Below are 22,661 nucleotides of genomic sequence, written 5' to 3' on the forward strand. Positions count from 1 at the left end.
AAAGCAGTAATAGCTTAGTAGTTGACTTTGGCTTCCTAGTCGAAGGGTACGGAGTTTGATCCACGCACCTCTAACTTCTCCTTGCTTTAACGGTAAAAGAAAATATCGTAAGGAAACCTACACGACTAAGAGTTCTCCATGAGTTTCTCAAAGGTGTGTGAAGTCTGCCAATTCCTTTATGACATTAATTTATTAACTGCTGTATTTTTTCAAGTTCAATTTTATTTTTTTTAAATTCAGATACAAGTTTATTTATCATGATTCATGACCGAAAATACGAGTCCACGTTTGGTAAAATCAAGTACTTAATTGGTCTGCACTCCTAGTATGTATAAATTTACAAATCTATAAGTAGGTAACATCGGTAGATTACGAGTATCGAAATACAACGTGAAAGTAAAATGTACCTAAATTGCCTTGTTTGCGAAATATTAATCGGTAGTAACCATTGAAGTTGGAAAACCCCTTACTTCCTATGGTAGTAACTTATATAAGCCCCGCAAGTTGTTAATGCGCATTGCCGCCATTTTAGTGACGTCAGCACTAGACTGAGTATGTTTATTTCGGCTAAATGACGTCATTTCGATTCTAATGAGACATGGTTCCAGCGCAATAGCAATTTGCGGTTATACTGAATGACAAAAACATAGGACTTCATATTCATTTTATTCAGATGTTGTATTTTTCTAATTCAATTTAAATTTAATATGATTGCATAATTTATTAAAGAAATAACAATAACATTCCGTCCATTCACAAAAAAGCCGTAACATGACAAACTGATTTATTATACGAATATAAAAGTATAATACAATATTTAGTTGTGTATTTATGTAAGCCATCAGTGAAGATAACATGGCAGTAATTTGTGGTACTTATGACCCACGCGATTTTATGTTCAGGCCTAAATATTCCGTGACACACAGTTGTTATGTTCATCACGCATTTAACCCAATAAAAAAAAGGAACAAGACTAGCCTGTCAAAAACCGAACAAGTGAAATTTTTACATTTGAAAATGACGCCATACAGACCCTAATATTGAATTTTTTCGTAGACTAGTTTCGTAGAGTAGGTAGTTTTTTCGTAAAGATTCTAACGATACCCCATATCTACATCCACATCTGTTCTGGCATTCAGAAGTTATGGTGGAACAAAGAAACTCTCAAAAATGAACGCTTAAAACATTACACTCCTTTATTGGGCAGTCGTATAAGGACTTTTAAGGATTTAAGGACTAAAATCATACTTAAGACATGACAGTTGACACAATAGAGCAAAAATGGCGAGTATAATGTGTAAAAAATGTCTTCTCCCGCACCATTTTAACTTTATGTGTCAAATTTCATGTCAAAAGTACGATTTGGTCCTTATTTTAAAGGTGAACCGTATTTTTGACATGACAGTTGACCTATAAAGTTAAAATGGCGCGTAATAAGTTATTTTGTACGGACTATAAGTACTTTCTCTCTCTTCTCTGTTTTTTTCACAATTAGAAGGAGCTTTTTAAATCTTAAGACTGCCTGATATCAAAAAGTCAAATTTTATATCAAAAACATTTTTGCTAGTATAAGTACCGCAAATTGCTATTGCGCTGGAAACATGTCACATTAACATCGAAATGACGTCATTTTGACGTCGGCCGAAATAAAATGTACCATCAGGTATTGGTTGCTCGAAACTTCAGTCTAGTGCTGACGTCACTAAAATGGCGGCCACGCGCATAAGCAATTTGCGGGACTTATACACAGTGTAGTGTCATTATTGACAAGTACAAAAAACCACTTAATTCACGCGCCTTTGTGTCCCCTGAGGGGCCCATTCAAATGTTTACGCACGTAAATTGAGACATCTAACTTTTTGTATCGAATGTTCACAATTTCACAGAAAAAATAGTCTATTAAAACCAAACTTTCTATTAACTTTTTTCTTCACAAGATTCCAAATGACAAATGCAGAACTAAAATGTAAATTTATCCATCTCAATGTCGATCGGTTTTAAAACTATTTGGAATTGTAGTAAAAAGTAAAAGTAACAAGTAAGTTTTTAAATTTTAGTTTCAACTGTCATCAAATAATATATTTTGTTCACCATCAAGGTTACTTATTTTTTTTTAGATCCTGTCCCTAAACACTTTCCGAACAATTAGAAACAAACAAATAAGAACAGTCTAACTTCGAAAAACTAGACAAGTCTCTTTTAAACAGTTTTTTCCGTCAAACAATCCATTCGTCATTGATCCTTTTATTAAAAAGCACACTTTGTTAGATTTTATCGAAAATAAAATACCGTAACGATTTTCAGATGTAAATGATGTTAAACGTAAGTATATAAATCTTCCACGCAAAATATTCGAAATTATTAAATGGATAGAGTGATTCAAGAGGAAGGTTTATAGGTATAGTTTAGTATTAGTTTGTGTTAATTTGTTGAAATATATGACGACGTTTGAATAAAAGGTCGGAAAAAATAGTTTAATATTAGTTTGTGTTAATTTGTTGAAATATGACGATGTTTGAACAAAATGTCGGAAAAAATAGTTTAATATTAGTTTGTGTTAATTTGTTGAAATATGACGATGTTTAAACAAAATGTCGAAAAAAATCAAGCTTCCATCGAAAATTAACAAATATTACGCGCAACAAAACGAGACGGAGCTAAAGGCGGCGGTGGAAAATCGTATTTATAATATTAGTATGGAAGTATGGATCACTTCTCACTGACACCACATTAGTATCTACTAGCCTGATGCCCGCGACTTCGTCCGCATGGATTTACATTTTTCAAAATCCCGCGGGAACTCTTTGATTTCCCGGGATCAAAAGTAGCCTATGTTTTAATCCAGGGTATAATCTATATTCATTCCTAATTTCAGCCAAATCCGTCCAGTAGTTTTTGCGTGAAAGAGTTACAAACATACACACACACACACATACAAACTTTCGCTTTTATAATATTAGTGTGATATTGCACCCATGCGAAGCCGGGGCGGGCCGCTAGTATTTTATACATTTATAAAACAATTTAATTATTAAAAAATAAAAAAATATAATAATATTATTTAGGTATACGACGATTACGATCAAATGCAATGATAAAACTACGTTTGAGAGTGACATTAATAATTCAATTAATAATATAATTAAATGGTTAACAGAAAATAATTTAAATATTAATATTGACAAAACTAAATTTATTCAATTTAAAACAACTAATTCAAAACATCCATCCCTAAATATACAATATAACCACTGCCCAATAGAAAAATTAGATAATATAAAATTTTTAGGCATAATAATAGATAGTAAATTAAATTGGAAACCACACATTGAAGCGATTTGAGATAGAATTTGATTGCGATAGAAAAATTAATAAATTTGTTTTTGCCTTACGACGAATAAGTCAGACTTCTTCGCGAGAGGCATCCTTAAGTGCCTATCATGGATATGTGTCATCTGTGTTAAACTATGGTCTTATACTGTGGGGTAACTCGACAGATTTCGAGAGGGCATTCAAAGCCCAAAAGAAGTGTGTTAGGGCGATAACTGGCGCACATTTCTTGGATAGCGCTAAACCAATATTCAAAAAATTGAAGATCTTACCTTTGCCTTGCATGTACATCAAAGAAATTTGCATATTTGTTAAAAAATATAGCCAGTATTTTAAAACTTTGGATGATATACGCGGAAAAGGCAGCAGGCGGGGAAATAAATTAGTATGGCCAATGATTAAGTTAACATTGTATAAAAAAAATGTCTATTGTATGGCTATTCAAATTTACAACAAGTTGCCAAAATATTTAATTGACTTACCTTTGAACATATTTAAAAATAAGATTACTGACTGGTTAATGACCCGCCAATTCTATTCGGTTGGAGATATTTAAATTTTAAAATTTAAGAAATGTACATTTTTACCAGTGATAGTATCATAACTCTATGATTTTTACTAACTTATTTGACATATAACTTTTTTTTTTTTTTTTTAGTATGTACTTATTCGGACATAATAGAAATACTTGAAACTGCCCTTTTGCCATTAATTAGATTATAATAATTTTATGACTTACTTAATATTAAACTTTTTTTTTTTTTTAAATGCAAAATAATAATAATTGATTAATTATAATGAATAATATGTTAATAATGAGATATTTGAGCTATTGTATTAATAAATAATTGTTGTGTTGCCTATTGTTGTAGTAAGGATTCCTATTAATAATTCTATTTGTGTACCTATTCAAATTTGCACACCATAGTATGGTAGATTGTAGCTCGAAACAAAAATTGTAATTGACAACTTATAAATGTACCTACAATCAGCAAATAAATAATTTGTATTTGTATTTGTATTTGTATTTGAATAATAAAATTTCCAGGCTTGTTAATTTTGACATCAATATGTCTCATACTTTTCCATGGAACTTAAAGCTTTTTAGCGGATGCCTTTTAATTATTAATTAAATGCCTTTTGCGCAAACAGTTCACAAGGTTATTTACTCGGAAGTTGACCTTTACAACCGCTTCTCCTGGTATTTACTCATAATTACCACAAATAGCTTAATGACATTAGTCAAAATACCTATTTTTTATTTTATTTAAATGTTTTAGTAACATTTTGCAAAGGAAATCTATATATATAAAAGGAAAAGGTGACTGACTGACTGATCTATCAACGCACAGCTCAAACTACTGGACGGATCGGGCTGTTTGGCATGAAGATAGCTACTATGGCATCCGCTAAAAAAGGATTTTTGAAAATTCAACCCCTAAGGGCTGAAAAAGAGGTTCAAAATTTGTGTAGTCCACGCGGACGAAGTCGCGAGCATAAGCTAGCTTCTTATACATTTTTAATGGGCTATGTTGGGTGTCTCTCTTAGGGATGAAATCAGTAATGAGAAAATCCGTAGAAGAACCAAAGTAGCTAACATAGCTCAACGAAAGCAAGCTGAACTGGCAGTGGGCAGGCATGATAGGCGCTGGGCTAGACGTGTTTTTTTTTTTTTTTTTTGTTCTAAGGTGTAAGGGCACTGGGACGACCTTCGGCACCCTAGCGGCACGGCTTTGCCGCTAGGGTGGTAACTAGCCACGGCCGAAGCCTCCCACCAGATCAGACCAAAGGAAATTTTGAAATTATAAAATTGCAAATTTCCCCTGCCGGAATTGAACCCGGGACCTCCTACTGATAAGACTACAGGTCATCAAAAGCCCCATTCAGTGTAATTTATTGTGGACCCGAAATGTCAAAACTCACGTTTTTTATATATTATTTATCGCAACAGATAGTTACAAGGAAAAATTCGACGTTTATGGCCAGTATAAAAGAAATATGGCGGTAAAAACGCGTCCGAGAAAAAATAATGTACGTAGAATACTTATAATATAATAAAAAAACATAATTTACGATACAGTTTTTGCGGTACGTCGGGAAATCAATTTTATCGTTTGAACCGTAACTTAGGGCGATCATCATCATCATCATCATCATTATCAACCCATATCCGGCTCACTACTGAGCCAGCTGCAGCACGGGTCTCCTCTCAGAATGAGAAGGGTTTGCCCATAGTCCACTACGCTGTTTTTTTAATATAAAGAATATTAGCCAAGTTTATTATTCTGACTAATAATCCCCTTTCCCCTCCAACTAAGCGTAACTGAACTAAGCGTAGGTTGGCAATAGTGCAACGGATGGGGTTCGAACCGGCGACCTTTCGGATTACAGTCCGCTCCTTTAACCGGTGAGCTATCGAGGCCAAATTGTCAGACTTCCACACTTTTGAGAAAATTATGGAAAACTCTCAGGCATGCAGGTTTCCTAACGATGTTTTCTTTCACCTTCACTACAACTACAATAAAATATCACAAGCAAGCAAGTGATATTTGAAAGTCTAAAACGCCCATTATTTTGAGACAGTATTTAATTAATAAAAAATATTTAATTAGTTTTATAACTAGTGTTATTATATTTTTAATCAGAACTATAAAAGGAAAAGCTGAATGACTGACTGATTGACTGACTGAATGGCTGATCTATCAACGCACAGCTCAAACCACTGGACGGATCGAGCTGAAATTTGTCATGCAGATAGCTATTGTGACGGAAGCATCCGCTAAGAAAGGATTTTTGGAAATTCGACCCCTATGGGGGTGAAATAGGGGTTTGAAATTTGTGTAGCCCACGTGGACGAAGTCGCGGTAATAATCTACTAACTCATATAATCTTGCAAAAAAAATTCTGAAACTCGTAAGCTTCGCTCGAAAGGATTATAATATTCACTAAATTAGGTCTTGTTGAACTGCAAAAATAACTTACAAAGTATAAAAATATGAGTTTATTACAAAGAAAAGCATAAAAGATTCGCGTTTGTACGCCTCTATACAATCGGGACAATCAAAGCATAGCCTAGCCAGCTACACACTTTTATGGTCCGAGAGCCTGTGGAAATATTAAAGAGGTGCTTGATAAAAGCTAAAAGTTGTGGTATGGTCAATGGTGGTTCTACTTAGTTGCTTGTTTTCCGAAACTAGACCAGCAAATTGTTGATTTTCCGGAATGAAGTAGCCTATGTCTTTTCCTAGACTGCGAGATATCGCTTTGCCATCAAAATCGGTTAAGTGAATCGGCCGTGAAAGCTATCATACAGACAGGCGGACACACTTTCGCATTTATAATATTAGTAGGTATCTAGGTATTTAATAACATTAGAAAAGTTTTTGTCAAGCACTTTTTCCAAAATTCCAACCATATCTCAGGCTAACAAATTTATACGCCTTTATTTCGTAGTTTGAAAAAGATATTACGACTCGGCACAAAGGCTGTGAAATGACGTAAGCGATAACTTCACAATCAGTTTAGCAAATATTATTGTTTGGTGTTTTCTTTTGTGTTTGTAGAATTTACATGCGCATGAATAGTGTTTGGTAGATTTCATCTTTTCACTGGCGATCTTTTATAACTTTTGACACCTTGGCGTTTATTTGAATTTAAAAGAAATTTTCATCAATTTTGACACCTTTGTGGCTCAAATTGTTTACCATTTTGACCAGAATTATATATAATCTTTCTATATATAAAAAAATGAATCGCTGAAGGTGTTGCTGATCTCAAATCTCAAGGACAGCTGAACCGATTTCGCTAATTCTTTTTTCATAATATTCCTTGAAGTACGGGGATGGTTCTTACGGAGAGAATTTTTTTAAAAAATCTTTAAAAAGAATATATAAAAGGAAAAGGTGACTGACTGATTGACTGACTGACTGATCTATCAACGCACAGTTCAAACAACTGGACGGATCGGGCTGAAATTTGGCATGCAGATTGCTATTATGACGTTACGCATCCGCTAAAAAGAGGATTTTTGAAAATTCAACGCCCAAGGGGTTGAAATAGGGGTTTGTTGTGTAGTCCACGCGGACGAATTCGCGAGCATAAGCTAGTACGGAATAAGCCTCAAAAACAAAATTGAATACCTGCGAAATCCCAATGAGGAGGTTTCCAGGCAAGGTTTGAGAAAATTTTCATAGATGGCGCTGAATTGTACAACCACTAAAGTTGAAAAATAATACCTTCATCTATATGATCTATGCTTTAATGTTTAGGTCGTGTCAATCAATGACATAATTGAAGAGTAAGAGCTAGATTCCCACAAAATCTGTGAACTTTAATAGAAGTAATTAATTAATTTCGCATCCGATTTAAATTTAAAAAGCATAGATGTTATAGATATAGGTATTATTTTTCGTGGTGGTACTTTAGTGGTGGAAGTTTTCAGCGCCATCTATGAAAATTTTCTCGAACATTGCCTGGAAACCATCTCATTAACGTTATTAAATGCCATTAAAACTAAACTGGTATAAAAAACGAAATTACAACTCGCTATCAGATATCTTTAGAATTTCATTTCGAAATAGAAATAAAACTGAGGCGCGTGTCTATTATGAAGGGAAAAGCATTTAAAACATAAATAGTTGGCACACAAAAACTTTTGAGGCTTTTGTGCTTACTGAAATAGTCGCGGAGTTGGTAAACGATCTATCTGTTCAAAGTAACTCAACCAAATTGTCAACTCTAAGGCTCACTAATTCAAAACTACTTTTGAATTTGATTAATATTATTACTTATTACTCTCTGAGGGGAGACCAGCTAGGTGATTCTCTAACTCAGTGTCTAACACTAAATGATAGCCACCGAGGTTGGTTAGTTCTACATTGCTGCTTCACTGGGTGATATTAAAATATTTTTTCGTAGAAAACCTTCAACGGATTAAAAAATGAGCTCCGTGGCTATCATTCAGTGTTGGAAACTTAGTTAGCGAATCACCCTGCAGTTCTCTGTAGTGAGCCGGCGCGGCGATGGGTTGATCATGATGATGATGATGATGACTCTATAAACCCGTTACAAATCACTAGCCACCAAAGTAGATTATTAAAAACCTTTACCGCTAAAAGTGTTACTGATACAGTAAAAAATCTACAAAAAATCGCGCTTGTCAACTTATCAAACTTTCGACAAATTAACTTTAACAACTTCTTTAATGTGATTTCTTTTACCAAAAAACTTGTTTGTCACGCCACCATGTTGTTTATAAAACCAGCCAAGTGCGAGTCAGGCTCGCGCAACGAGAGTTCCGTACTTACTACAGTCGTATTTTTTTGACATTTTGCACGATAATTCAAAAACTATAGTGCATAAAAATAAATAAAAATCTGTTTTAGAATGTACAGGTGAAGACCTTTCATATCATTTGATAATGGGGCTAATTCTCTTGTACACAATTTCTAAACTAAACTAAATTAACAGGTCTAAATCTAGTGCTATCCTTTTCCGCAAACAACACTATGAAAGGGATAGCAATATATTTAGACGTGCCATTTTAGTTTGGTTTAGAGATTGTGTACAACGGAATTAGCCACATAGTCATCTCACTTCGAAAAGTGAAAATACGAATTATTAGTTCATGACCAAAAATTTTTTTTTGTGTGATGTAACCACAAATTCACGTTTTTAAGATTTTTCCCCGAATGTCAGCTATAAGACCTACCTACCTGCCAAATTTCATGATTATATGTAGGTCAACGGGAAGTACCCTGTAGGTTTCTTGACAGACAGATAGACAGACAGACAACAAAGTGATCCTATAAGGGTTCCGTTTTTCCTTTTGAGGTACGGAACCCTAAAAACTTTTTTTTTTTAAAACGTGGTGACTTATAAAAGTGGTGACTACATCAATTTTAAAAGTTTTTATAATCAGACCCTCCGCTATTAAACTAAATTAGTACGGAAGAACTGTAACAGAAGAGCCATTGCAAACGAAAATCGTGTTATCTGAAACTCTTTCGTCCAAAAACCGTGTTCTCACTTTGAGAGGAGACCCGTGGTCATCAAGTTGTACATAAGCAACCTTGACGACCTCCCTGGCGCAGTGGTAAGCGATGTGTTCTTATTAGTGGTAGGTGCGGGGTTCATTCCTGGCAGGGAGTTTGAATTTTATAGTTTCTAAATTTCTGGTCTATACTGGTGAGAGGCTTCGGCCGTGCCTAGTTACCACCCTACCAACAAATCTGTGCCGCAAAGCTATTAAGCGTTCCGGTACGATGCCGTGTAGAAACCAAAGGTTAAGGCTTTAATAAAAACTGCCATGCATGGGTAGGTATAGATAAAGACCTGGAGAGTGACATAGGCTACTTTTTATCCCGGAAAATAAAAAGAGTTCCCACGGGATTTTTAAAAACCTAAGTCCAAGCGGACGAAGTCGCGGGCATCAGCTATTTAGCTATAATCCACTAAACCAGATAAATCTGTATCATACATACCTAGTGCAGCATATTATGGTTTCGGAAGGGCGTTGCAGTTATATACTAACGAAATGCCTGTTTCTAGGAAAATATATAACGGGTTCCATTAATTTTGCACGCCATGCTTGGCCGGATATGTGACTGATTACCTAATTTTTAAGACCCCATGTAAATAATATTATACATGCACCTACCATATCTGAGCAAAATAAATAAATGATTATGATTATGATTTTTTTTAAACAATGAAATGATTTTTTATCTATTATACTGGTCATTAGCCCAAGAACTATTCTGTTGTTGATAAAGAATTTTCCTTTCAAAGCAACTTGACCTTTTTTCCTGAATAGATATTATCATAAAGAATGGTTTGAAATTTACTGTCTGTTTGTAATAAATAAATAAATAAAATAAATAAAAAGCTTTATTTTTATCCCTTACTAATTAATTTTACATTTTTATCTGTAGTTTAAACTTCTTCTTATTTTTATTCTTCCCAACTTACTTAATATTTACACTAAACAATTATGTAATACCAACTGGTTTTCATACCGGCAAAAATAAATTGCCTATCCCAGTCGGAGGAAAAGAAAGCAAATGTTGTGATTTGTACTTATTTTTAATAGTGAGCCAAGCAAATTTTTTTATATTTTAAATTTTTATTTTAAAATATGTAAGTAGGTACCTACCTAAAAATTTTGCTTGTCTAAAAAATGAAAAGCTCTTCTATGAACAAGAAGTATTGGAGCAGTTCACTCTCTACCTATTTAAATTACAGTTTTCAAACCTAATGTTATATTTACGAAAATAACTTATATACTACTACATGCAGATATAATAGCTAGATTATATCAGCAAAAGTATATCATAAATTTTCCCGACTTTTCTTTACACTTTATTCACTCACTCCGTCTACTTTGAAATGGATAATTTACAAAATGGGACTAGACATGTTTTTTTTTTATTCACGCAAAGTTTAACGCACCCTAGCAAAACTGGTAACAAGTGATGGGTTAAAACGTCGCAAAACAGTACATAATTTACAATGAGAAAACTCTATCCAATCAAAAAAAGCCCTCCTTCATTATGTTAAGGTTAAAAATCAAGTGTTGTATTTCGTTTTACGACATTTCTCGTCTGAGTTGAAATGTAGACAGCCACGCGAGCTTATATCGTTCGAAGAGAATTCAACTTTATGTTTATCCTATTACGGTATGAATTTGTTTGAGAGCGCTCAGTTTACGTCTGTTTTGTAAAATGTATGCAGTACTGCGTACTTTCTTGGCTATAAGGCTATAACAGGTTTGCAACGTCTACCTTTTCCCAGATGTTTCGACTTTTTGCCGATGTGACTTGCGAGCGAAATAAGAAAAGTTCTTTTTTTCATGAATGAGTCAGAACTCAGAGCTACTTGAAATTGCCAAGTACGAGATGCTCGCAACAATTTTATTCTTCAACATACTGGTACCCTAGTACCTACCTACTCGGAGAAGACGAGCACGCATAAAAGATAAAGTTGAAGCAGCTTTTTAACATGAAGTCTCTCTTGTTAGATAACAATAAGAATAACGCTTGTTACAAGTTCAGAATTTTCTCCTTTTGAATTGTAAATGTATTGTGAAAAGTTTTACTGCAATGTATTTATTTTGTTCTAGGTACGCTACGTTTGTACTTCAATAGCATCTAATTATATCAGTAAGTTATCATTTAGTTGAGACGCCATAGCCCTCAGTTGAACAAAGGATAATTGAACGTATTTATGCAAAAAGTTGATCGTGTTAACGGTGAAGGAAAACATGATGAGGAAACCTGCATGCCTGAAAGTTCTCCATAATGTTCTCGGTGGTGGGCTATGTCCTAACTCTTAGACTCACTCTTTTAGCGTTTAAACTATCGTGAGTGATTTCCATTATACATATCTCACACCCGGCTTTAGCCCGACTAGTTTCGAACCCATCCGGGGTCCTTTTTCAAAGGGACTCAGTTCGCGTAGGCACGGGTCGGGGTTTGAGACAGCGTGCCGCGAGCGCCGCTGCTCCCACAGCCCGCTGTTCTCACTCTGAAAAGAGCTGATGATGATGATGATGATGATGATCCTAATGTAGATGATGAATTGAAATTTCACCCAAATCAGTTCAGTCATTGTGGTGTGAAAGTGTAACAAATATCGGAACATCCGAACACTTACATTTATAATATTACTAGCTTAGGCTCGCGACTTCGTCCGCGTGGACTACACCGATTTCAAACCCCTATTTCACCCCCTTAGGGGTTGAATTTTCAAAAATCCTTTCTTAGTGGATGCCTACGTCATGATAGCTATCTGCATGCCCAGCCCAATCCGTCCAGTAGTTTGAGTATAGTTGTGCGTTGATAGATTAGTTAGTTAGTTACCCTTTCCTTTTATATATTTAAATATTAGAATTAAGTAGCTTGAGAAGATTCGTTTAGATAAAAATAAAGTCAAAATAAAAAGAAAAAGATTCCATAGAATGTTTAGTATAAAATTTAGTGCCCTTAGGTTCATGACTCGGAACGAATTACTAGACAAACGCAGACAAAACTCCATTTAAGTTAAAAGCGCGCAAAACGAAGCTAATTTCTAATTTGCACGAACTGCACCGCGACGCGGCGACGTTTTGACCCAACCATTTTCTAGATATTTAACTTTTAACAGGGTCTATTTAGTACCAATGTTCTAGACAAAACTTTTTATTCAGCAATAATGCTTATCTTTAAATAGTTTTCTTTTTAAAATCCTAATTATTGCTAATGCTTATAATAATAATATTAGTTCTTTTTATTTGTCAAGATAATTTGCAAATGCTGTGTACACATTTTGTAGATAGGTACATTTATCACCTGTGTTTGTATATATAAGTGTCGTAGTCAGTGGCGTGCAGGTCATAAAGGCATAAATGCAGTGCTTACCCCAGTTGTAATGGCTCAATGCTAATTTCATTATGACCTGCCAATAAACAGGTTCTCACCTAACTAATGCCTACCCTGGCTTCAAACCCTGTGCACGCCACTGCTCGTAGTGTATGTAAAATTTATGTATTATATGTGTTCCAAATAAAATAAAATAAATCCTATTTCCTCACAGCTCACGGCAGTTAGGGAACTTCTAACAACATGTCTAACATTTGAGGCTCAGTATAGCTCTAATGCTGAAATCTATAGAGCGCACTTTGACTTTGCTCAGACTTAAGACGATGTTAAAAAGAGACAGATTAATACCGTTTATATAACGCTGTCTCGTTTTAACATCGTCTTAAGTCTGAGCAAAGTCAAAGTGCAGAGCATGGGTCTCCTCTCATAGTGAGAAGGGTTTTGGCTATAGTCTACCACGCTGACCATGTGCGGATTGGTAGACTTCACACACCTTTGAGAACATTATGGAGAACTCTCAGGCATGCAGGTTTCCTCACGATGTTTTCCTTCACCGTTAAAGCAAGTGATATTTAATTAATTAAAACGCACATAACTCCGAATGTTAGAAGTGCGTGCCCGGGATCGAGCCCCCGACCTCCGATTAGAAGGCGGACGTCCTTACCACTAGGCTATCACAGCTTTAGTCCCTAAGAATTTTTCTATTCAGGGAGCATATTTTTTGATAATTATCTTGCTCTACAAATAATGTTTTTACATTAATGGGATCAGGAATTTTATTAATAAAACATTTTTCATTGGAATGTTAGGCCGTATTGAAAACTTTTTGAATATTAGAACGAGGAATTAATATTTTCGCTAGAATGTAATTTCAACAGTTCATGAAAATATGCTAATTACATTATCATGCTCAAAACATTTTAATAATTTCACGAATTAGCTATTTTCATAATTAAAACCTCAGACTTAATAACATGGTATAATTTAGTTTGTTTTTAGGTTGTATTTTATAGGCAATTTTTTTTACTTATTTCATTTTTACAAGTTAGCCCTTGACTGCTGACCTAGAATCATGAAGTTTGGTCGGTAGGTAGGTCTTATAGCACAAATCAGTACCTACCCTTATTATAAATCCGAAAATGTGTTTGTTTGTTGGTTTGTCCTTTAATCTCGTCGCAACGGATTGACGTGATTTTTTGCATGGGTATCGATAAAGACCTGGAGAGTGACATAGGCTACTATTTATCCCGGAAAATCAAAGAGTTCCCACGGGATTTTTAAAAACGCACGCGGATGAAGTCGCAGGCATCAGCTAGTGAAGGAATCCGAAAACCATGAAGTTATAGTTGTTTTACTTCTGCTATAAGACCTACCTACGTACCAAATTTCATGATTCTAGGTCAACGGGAAGTACCGTATAGGTTTGCTTGACAGACACGACGGACAGACAGACAAACAGACAGACATCAAAGTGATACTATAATTATAAGTGATCCTTTTTCCTTTTGAGGTACGGAACCCTAGAAACCCAATATGAGCTGACCCGACCCAGAAATCGAACCCGGGACCTCATCATCCGCAGTCGAATACACTAACCACTAGATCAACGAGGCAGTTAACTGCTATCTGATACTGATTCTGTGCACACCTAAATTTTAGAGTATTCGCATCCTCTTCTTACCAATGCATTTAGAAAAGGACAGATACAGTTTGACAGTTTTAAATTTAATTTAGAGCTGTCAAACCTCGTGACTTTAGCTGCCAATCGCGAGCCTATTGTTTAAATTTGTAGCGTGCACTAAAATTTAGAGTCTTTAAATGTAAAATTCATGTTCCGTCTCTTTTTAGCAACATTAAAAAGTAAAAGATTCAGTTAGTCTAAATTTAGTATAGAGAACGACAAGAGAATCGGCGCCAATATCAGGCTATGATCTCTTAAGCTGCAAGATCCGTAGAACGCGCCTCACTTAGGCCATACCCTAAATGTTTGAATCTCAGGAGATGTAGACTACGATCTACGTAATTGTATGTAGTAGAGTCTATCTCTCGAGGATGCTGTGGTGTCAGAGTGAAACGTGCGTGTTAAGTGTCTTACAGGCTCGACTTGGGAACATCTCGACTGAAACCAAACTTGTTTGAATGGGCGAGTTGCTCTTTTGGCAATTTTTGGATGGTCAACTCGACCGACTGTGAAATACTGAGGCGTTTATCTGTGTGATTTTACGGGCTGTTCACTTCTCTTGCATACATAGGCTTCTTCTCAGATTACGGCGCATTTGAAACCCATAAAATTGACTAATGTGAGTTTTTATCGGCTCACTATTTGTGTAGAAAATATACACTAGTAGCGCATGTTGCGCGTTCCGACACATTCCACTTCGCATTTTTTAACGAAAAAAATGAATTCTACGAAACTACGATTTGAGGAGACCCGTGCTCTGTAGTGAGCCGGCGATGGGTTGGTCATGATGAAATAATTATAGGAGCCTTCTCAGTCTACCGTCAACAAAAGGTTTTAAATCGACTATTGACATATTGCTGCTTGTTAATAAAATTCATCATGTTTGGTTCATGGCAAAATCATTTTTCTATTCCTCACAAATTATAGCGAAATAAACTTGCTGTTCCCATGGGCCCAAGTAATCCTTGTATAGTTTTGTAAGTATTCTAAATTATAATTACTCCCAAACACGCTAGAGTCACTGTTAACTTTAAGTTGCACTAAAGTATCCCCAACTTGCAACAAGGTCGTTATATCTAACAAGGGGTTTCCTGGGAGCAGTTTAGTACAGAATTCGACGCTACTAACTTCATGACTCGTAACGAATCACAACAAAATGCCGTCTAGCTAAAACACGCAGATGACTCTTTTTTTAGAAATAAAATGCATTAAAGCCAAGTGCATTTCATTTCTATTTTAATTTCATTCAGGATATCAACGGTGAAGGAAAACATCGTGAGGAAACCTGCATGTCTGAGAGTTCTCCAAGACTTCCACTCCAAGAGTTCCGAGACGAAGCCATGATAGCCTAGTGGTTAAGAGTTAAGACATCTACCGAAGACGACGACAAATTTTGAGGAAATTTCGAAAAGGGTTATCGAGTCAACCGGGGACCCGAGAGCTGGCAGCTACCTTGGTCAAAGAATTATTTTGGCCATCCAAAGGGGTAATGCTGCCAGCATCTTGGGTACAATGCCTCGCTGTGGTGGTCTCGATGAGGTTTTAGATTTAATTTAATTTATTTTAGTTTTAATTTAATGTTGTAAATTTTACTTTTAATTTAGATTTAAGTTTTTTTTAATATAATTGTCTATCCGTTTTTAAATCTTAATATAGTATGAATTATTAAAAATATAATGAACAGATTCATGATTAGAACCTAGAACAACAAGTTATATCACAATTTCTGTATTGGACCCCCAGGGGTTTTATAATAATCAATACTTCAGAATCAACATAATACATTCAAATTGATTTGACTAGTAAATTAGCTCTCAAGGAAATTAGTTTCTATGATCTGCATGTTTAATGAAGCAATATGAGTAATGAAATTGACAATCTAATTAATCATTCAAGCGTACTCTAATATTATTACTTTGATTAGCGATTAAGGATACCTATATATTACATAATAATACATAAGCAGAGATACCTACTAACAGTCGTACTCAGAGTCGCTTAATCGTTTCTTAAGTTTAGTTAAAACGAGACAGAGCTATCTCTCACATAAATGTCTCGTTTTAACTCAATCTTAAGTAACGATTAGCGACTGTTAGGTTATTTTAAAGTGAAATTTCTTTAAGCGCTTTGGGCGATTTTGGGATGGATAAAAATTTTAAGATCCCGTCACCGACATGCTAGGTATTTAATAAGCTTTTGAAATTTGTTCCTTAAACCAACCTATTACGGTTAAATTTTCAATGGAAGTGTGTTGATACTACATCAAAGACTTCCCACGGGATTTTTAAGAACCTAAATCCACGACAACGAAGTCGTGGGCATCAGCTAGTATGGACATAAAATCACGGCGTTTTTCCATAGCTTTCCCATCCCATTTTGGCATTTGGGCCTTGAAAATTTGGGCATTTTCCCATATACTAAATGACAGATAACTAAAAAAGTTCAACTCTGCCCTTGTTCTCAGCTAGTTTAAAGTTAACACTCAATTAAAGTATTAAACCAGCTTTAAAATTTAGCAGTAAAGTTATTTGGGTGTATTACACAAAGTTTTCAGGGAATAGTTAAATTTAGCACAGTAAAGCTCATGACTCGGAACGAATTATAAGTTAAACGTAGATAAAAGTTCACTTAGTTAAATCCTTTAACTGAAAGTTATTTCAGTACGAATTATATTGCGCTAGTGCAAAATTTTGTAGGCAGATACCTACTTAGGTGTTATTTTCTTCAAAAAAGGAGGTGGTTCTCAATTCGGCTCGTGTTTTTATGTATGTAACAGTGTACACCACAGATTAGAGAAACTAATGTGATGTACACCGATTATTATTTTTATTGGTTTTTTTAGTAACTGTAGTACGCGACAAGTCGAGATAGAAAGAGAGAGAGAGAGGGAAAGAAAGAAAGAGATCGAGACCTTAACAATTTATTAAACTATAAGGGTGTCTGGCAGGGGATTGCCACGATACTAAGTGTCTGGCAATGCATGACGTGATTTCTAATACTATTCCGAACGAAATATAAAAAATAGACTTATCATGTTTAGATAGGAGTTTAATTTATCAGAATCGCTATCGCGTCGTTGTTGCTTTGCGAGTGTGGTCTGGACCTTAAGACAGTGGGAAATTGGCATTGCTCAATACTATATTATTCAGGTCCCATAGAATACTGTATGTATGAGCCAATTAAGTGGCAACTCTCTCATGCGACGACGTAACGGATGGCGTTCAGATTATTGGTAGGTAAGAACATAGCTACATGAAATAAGACATGTTTTCTTCGGATTTTCTCCCTCAGAACTATTTTTTAATTGACGTGTTGTATTTTTTATCGCTAGTATGTTGGTAACTACATAGATAACTGTTGCTAGAGCTATGGCACCTATACCGCGTTCATTGGTATCGTTCAACTCGCTCTTGGACAATAATGCTCAATGGGATCCATTCAATGACGGGTGTATATACGAGTAACTTTGATTCGGGAGTTACTAAAGTATGCGGAGAGCATTGCATGAACAGGTCATTCAATGAGAGCCTCAATAGCTCAACCGGTAAAGGAGTGGACTGAAAACCGAAAGGTCGACGGTTCAAACCCCGCCCGTTACACTATTGTCGTACCTACTCCTAGCACAAGCTTTACGCTTAGTTGGAGAGGAAAGGGGAATATTAGTCATTTAACATGGCTATTGTGGCTAATTCCGTTGTACACAATCTCTAAACTAAACTAAAATGACACGTCTAAATCTATTGCTATCCCTTTCATAATGTTGCTTGCGGAAAAGGATAGCACTAGATTTAGACCTGTTAATTTAGTTTAGTTTAGAGATTGCGTACAAGAGAATCGGCCCCAATATTTCATTTAAAAAAATGTTCTCAGCGTACATCCAAAATCCTTGTATCATTTTGTATTTTGTGTCTTTTTGTGTTTGTATTTAAATTTATCATTAATCATCTAGTTAGTGTAAGTGGCACTGCTGTTCCAATTAGATGTAAAACAAATAAATATTAATAGGTAGTAGGTATAGGTGATAGAATGTTGAATTTAATCTAGCGCTAATCGTTCCTAGAATACTTTAGGTACAAGTAGGGTTGCCACTTGCCACTTCTTGATTTACGGGTTAGGGGGCGTCCATATATTACGTGAGATGTTTAAGGGGGGGAGGGGGTCGAGTCAAATCTCATCTAATCTTACGTTGGAGAGAGGGGGGTCTCGGTAAATATCACGCAATTTTTTTTCTGATTGAAACAAAAAAAAACTGTGCTATTTTGGTCCATTTAATCCAGATTGTACATGCTTAAGATTTAATACGGGTTTTAGATTTTTTTACGCGAGACAGTGTTTTACATAATTGTTTTTTTTAATACTTACTGTTTGAAGAAACGGCTTTTAAATCGACATAATGGCCGTAGCGTAGCCACGAATTAATTTAAGAAGTTGCGGGCCTTACACCACGTAATAAAAATTACAATCACGCCGCAACGGAGCAACAGATCGGCGTGATTTTTTGCATGGGTGTAGTTAAGGCCCTGGACTTTTTATCCCGGGAAATCAAAGAGTTCCCACGGAATTTTAAAAACCTTAATCCACGCGGACGAAGTCGCGAGCATCAACTCATCATCATCATCATCAACCAATAGACGTCCACTGCTGGACATAGGTCTCTTATAGGGACTTCCACACGCCACGGTCTTGCGCCGCCTGGATCCAGTGGCTCCCTGCGACTCGTCTGATGTCGTCCTTCCACCTAGTGGGGGGTCTTCCAACGCTGCGTCTTCCGGTGCGAGGTCGCCATTCTAGCACCTTGAGACCCCAACGTCTATCGGTTGTACGAACTATGTGCCCTGCCCATTGCCACTTCAGCTTCGCAACCCGTTGAGCTATGTCGGTTACTCTAGTTCTCCTACGGATGTCCTCATTTCTGATTAGATCACGTAGAGAAACTCCAAGCATAGCTCTCTCCATCGCCCGCTGAGTGACTCTGAGCTTTCTTATGTATTAATCCAAATTCATTCTAAATTAAGTAAGGTTAAAGTGGAATTATTCCTTTTCTTAGCTACTTGTTGAAAATACATCCTTTCAATAATATTTAAGAATATAAAGTTGTTACCTATACCTTTATAAATAATTTATTTATTTATTTTATATCTATCCTGGCTGTACTCACGTGTCTAGTCGACGTTAGCCCGACTAGTACCTATACCTATCCAAAAAAGTTTTATGTTACAAAACAAAGCTATAATAATACCTATAATTTAAAATAAAATACCTGTAAGTAAAATAAAAATACGTTAGAAGCCAAGCCGATATAATAAGGCATGACTAACATAAAGATTCAATACTCTTGAGATTCTGTAAGAAGGTAACGTCAGCAAAACAAACTTTAAAAAGTTTTTGACGATTTAAAATCTAAGAACATAATTTAAAATATTAAACAAAATTATTTCTTTTTTTTAATAACTTTAAAAAGAAATGATAGCAATTTATATGCGATTGATGATAATTTTTGCTTGTGTTTTCTTCCTAGAATTGTAAGAGAAATAAGTTGTTATATTTTTGAATCTATCTTTATAATATTAACCTATTCAAGCATTGCATAAGTATAAGATTTGACAAATGAATTTACAAACTATAAGCGAAGTATAATATAAGAAACTATCGTTTTGGGTTTCATACACTTACCTAGTAATTTGCACAGATATGTGCCTGCAAAGTAGTATGCAATCGTCAAGATAGTTTTAAAATTTCAGTTCATAAAAACACAATAAATCTAGTGATAAGTCCAATAAATAATCATCGAAATCTGAATACAACTAAGTAAATCAACTAAGTGGTTAAGACATAAGCCTTCTTTCTATTCGCGAGGTCGGGGGTTATATCCCGGGCACACGCCTCTAATTCTTCGAATTTATGTGCGATTTAAGCAATTATATATCACTTGCATTTACGGTGAAAGAAAACATCATGAGGAAACCTGTTTGCCTGAGAGTTCTCCATAATGTTCTCAAAGCTATGTGAAGTCTGCCTAAATTGAGACTATTGTCTAAACCCTTCCCATTCTGAGAGGATACCCGTGCTCAATAGTGGGCCGGCGATGCGTTGATTATGATGAAGTGAATCAAAAATAAATGTCTATTCTACATCTATGACAAATTGGCTTTACTCACGTATTAAGTCGACGTTAGCCCGACTAGTTTCGAACCCATCCGGGGTCCTTTTTCAGTTCGCGCACGCGTCGCGGCTAACGTCGATTAAATATGTGAGTAAAGCCGGTTTGTCCTACATGTATAATGTAAATCACTCACGTTAGTTTAAACGCTAAAATGTCTATTTTATTTACTTTTTCTGCTGTCGGTACAAATGAGAACAAAAATAGCGGAACGACAGGTGCAACGGACATATAACCGGCTTTGACTTGTCGGGAAGTTAAGAGACTGGTCTCAAGATTGTATAGAAGAATACCTATACATTATACATATACGTATATAATGTATAATGTGTTTTAGATAAGCCTATTTATATTCCACGCAAGGCAGGACATCCTCTTTACATTCGGGTGGAATATTTATATTATTTTTGTTACTAAATAAACCTTAGTAGAGTAACTTTAAGATTCATCAATATGATTTCGAAGATTTCATCTCTGTAGTATCTCCCCGTTTCTTCAATAGAATATAATAGAATAGAATAGAATATAATAGATTTTTATTCAAGTAAACTTTTACAAGTGCGTTTCAATCGTCAACTAGTTTAATTTACCACTGGTTCGGAATGCCGTTTCTACCGAGAAGAACCAGCAAGAAACTCGGCGGTTGCTCTTTTCAAGAGATCAATTTACAATATTATTATACCATACTGTACAAGCAATTGCAGCCCCGTGCATTGCTGGAGCGAGTCAAATCCAAGCCTTCTTATCATTTACATAGTCTTCCACTGTATAATATGCTTTTTTTAAGAGCTTGATCGCTATAACTGTGCAACATATTATTCGCCATAGGGACACATCGCGCCGTTTATACGCACATTATGGACTAAGAGCCAGCGCGTGCCAGACCTTCGTTATTTTACAAAAGCTGAAAGTTTCTCTGCGTATTGTCCCTAACACTGGGAGGAACGTTTATTTGGTTGTTTGGATCATGGTGGCTTTGGAAGACAACAGGTAATAAAGTTGTAAAAAATCTTACCTCAAAGATCTTACCCAAGGTAGAATTTGGACGTCAAATGCCTCAAATCTCACTCACACAATAATAAATGTAACACCAACAAAAAGTACATTTCATGTCACCTTTTCAATATATTATGTATACGTAGGTACGATATAAATTAAGTCTTGGCATCTCTCTCGCAATTCCAATTTAATATACCCGGTCCCCCAAGAGACTTGCATCTTGATGGAAACCTGCGGAACGCCCACGCTACAAACCCGGAGCTGAATGTAGGTGTAATGCCGGAAACATACTTGGAATCCAACCTTGTTTTGAGCTATTACGAATAATAGTATTTTTTACGCGAGGAGTCATAGTTGGTTAACACTATTATGTCGTCGTGGTGTTTAGTATGTTTCCATCTTAATCTAAATATATAAAAGGAAAAGGTGACTGACTGACTGACTGACTGATCTATCAATGCACAGCTCAAACTACTGGACGGTCGGGCTGAAATTTGGCATGCAGTCTGCAGATAGCAATTATGACGTAGGCATCCGCTAAGAAAGGATTTTTGAAAATTCAACCCTTAAGGGGGGGAAATAGGGGTTTGAAATTTGTGTAGTCCACGCGTACGAAGTCGCGAGCATAAGCTAGTTCATTATATTTTGTCTAGTTTTTGCCTGCGACTACATCCGCAGCACATTATGTAGGCTATAAAGTAGTTTTCTAATAGTAAAAGAATTATTAAAATCGGTTCAAAAGTTATAGGTTTTATCGAATAGAAACAAACAAATCTTTTCTATTTGTAATATTAGTATGGACATAGTCTGGGTCTGTATGGCACCATTTTCAAATGTGAATTTTTTAACTTTTTAGATCTGTTTTGGCAGGACATTTTAATTTTTTAGGGTTCCGTACCTCAAAAGGAAAAACGGAACCCTTATAGGATCACTTTGTTGTCTGTCTGTCTGTCTGTCTGTCTGTCTGTCTGTCCGTCTGTCTGTCAAGAAACCTACAGGGTACTTCCCGTTGACCTAGAATCATGAAATTTGGCAGGTAGGTAGATCTTATAGCCGACATTTGGGGAAAAATCTGAAAACCGTAAATTTAGGATTAGATCACACAAAAAAAATTAAATTGTGGTCATGAACTAAT

At 35.6% G+C, this 22,661-nt stretch overlaps 1 protein-coding gene across 2 annotated transcripts in view; it reads left to right on the top strand.

Annotated features, from left to right (window-relative positions):
* LOC117993821 (irregular chiasm C-roughest protein-like) overlaps nucleotides 1-22,661 on the top strand; it is a 144,284-nt gene that overhangs the window by 17,431 nt on the left and 104,192 nt on the right. The window contains exon 2 of one of the 2 annotated variants that reach the window (XM_069507128.1): nucleotides 11,450-11,489. The exons of the other annotated variant lie outside the window; for it this stretch is intronic. The gene's annotated coding sequence lies outside the window, so the exon portion shown is untranslated. The remainder of the gene's footprint in view (nucleotides 1-11,449; nucleotides 11,490-22,661) is intronic. 2 annotated transcript variants of the gene reach the window in all.

The sequence above is a fragment of the Maniola hyperantus genome, chromosome 25, assembly GCF_902806685.2.
Source record: "Maniola hyperantus chromosome 25, iAphHyp1.2, whole genome shotgun sequence".
NCBI lineage: Eukaryota > Metazoa > Arthropoda > Insecta > Lepidoptera > Nymphalidae > Maniola > Maniola hyperantus.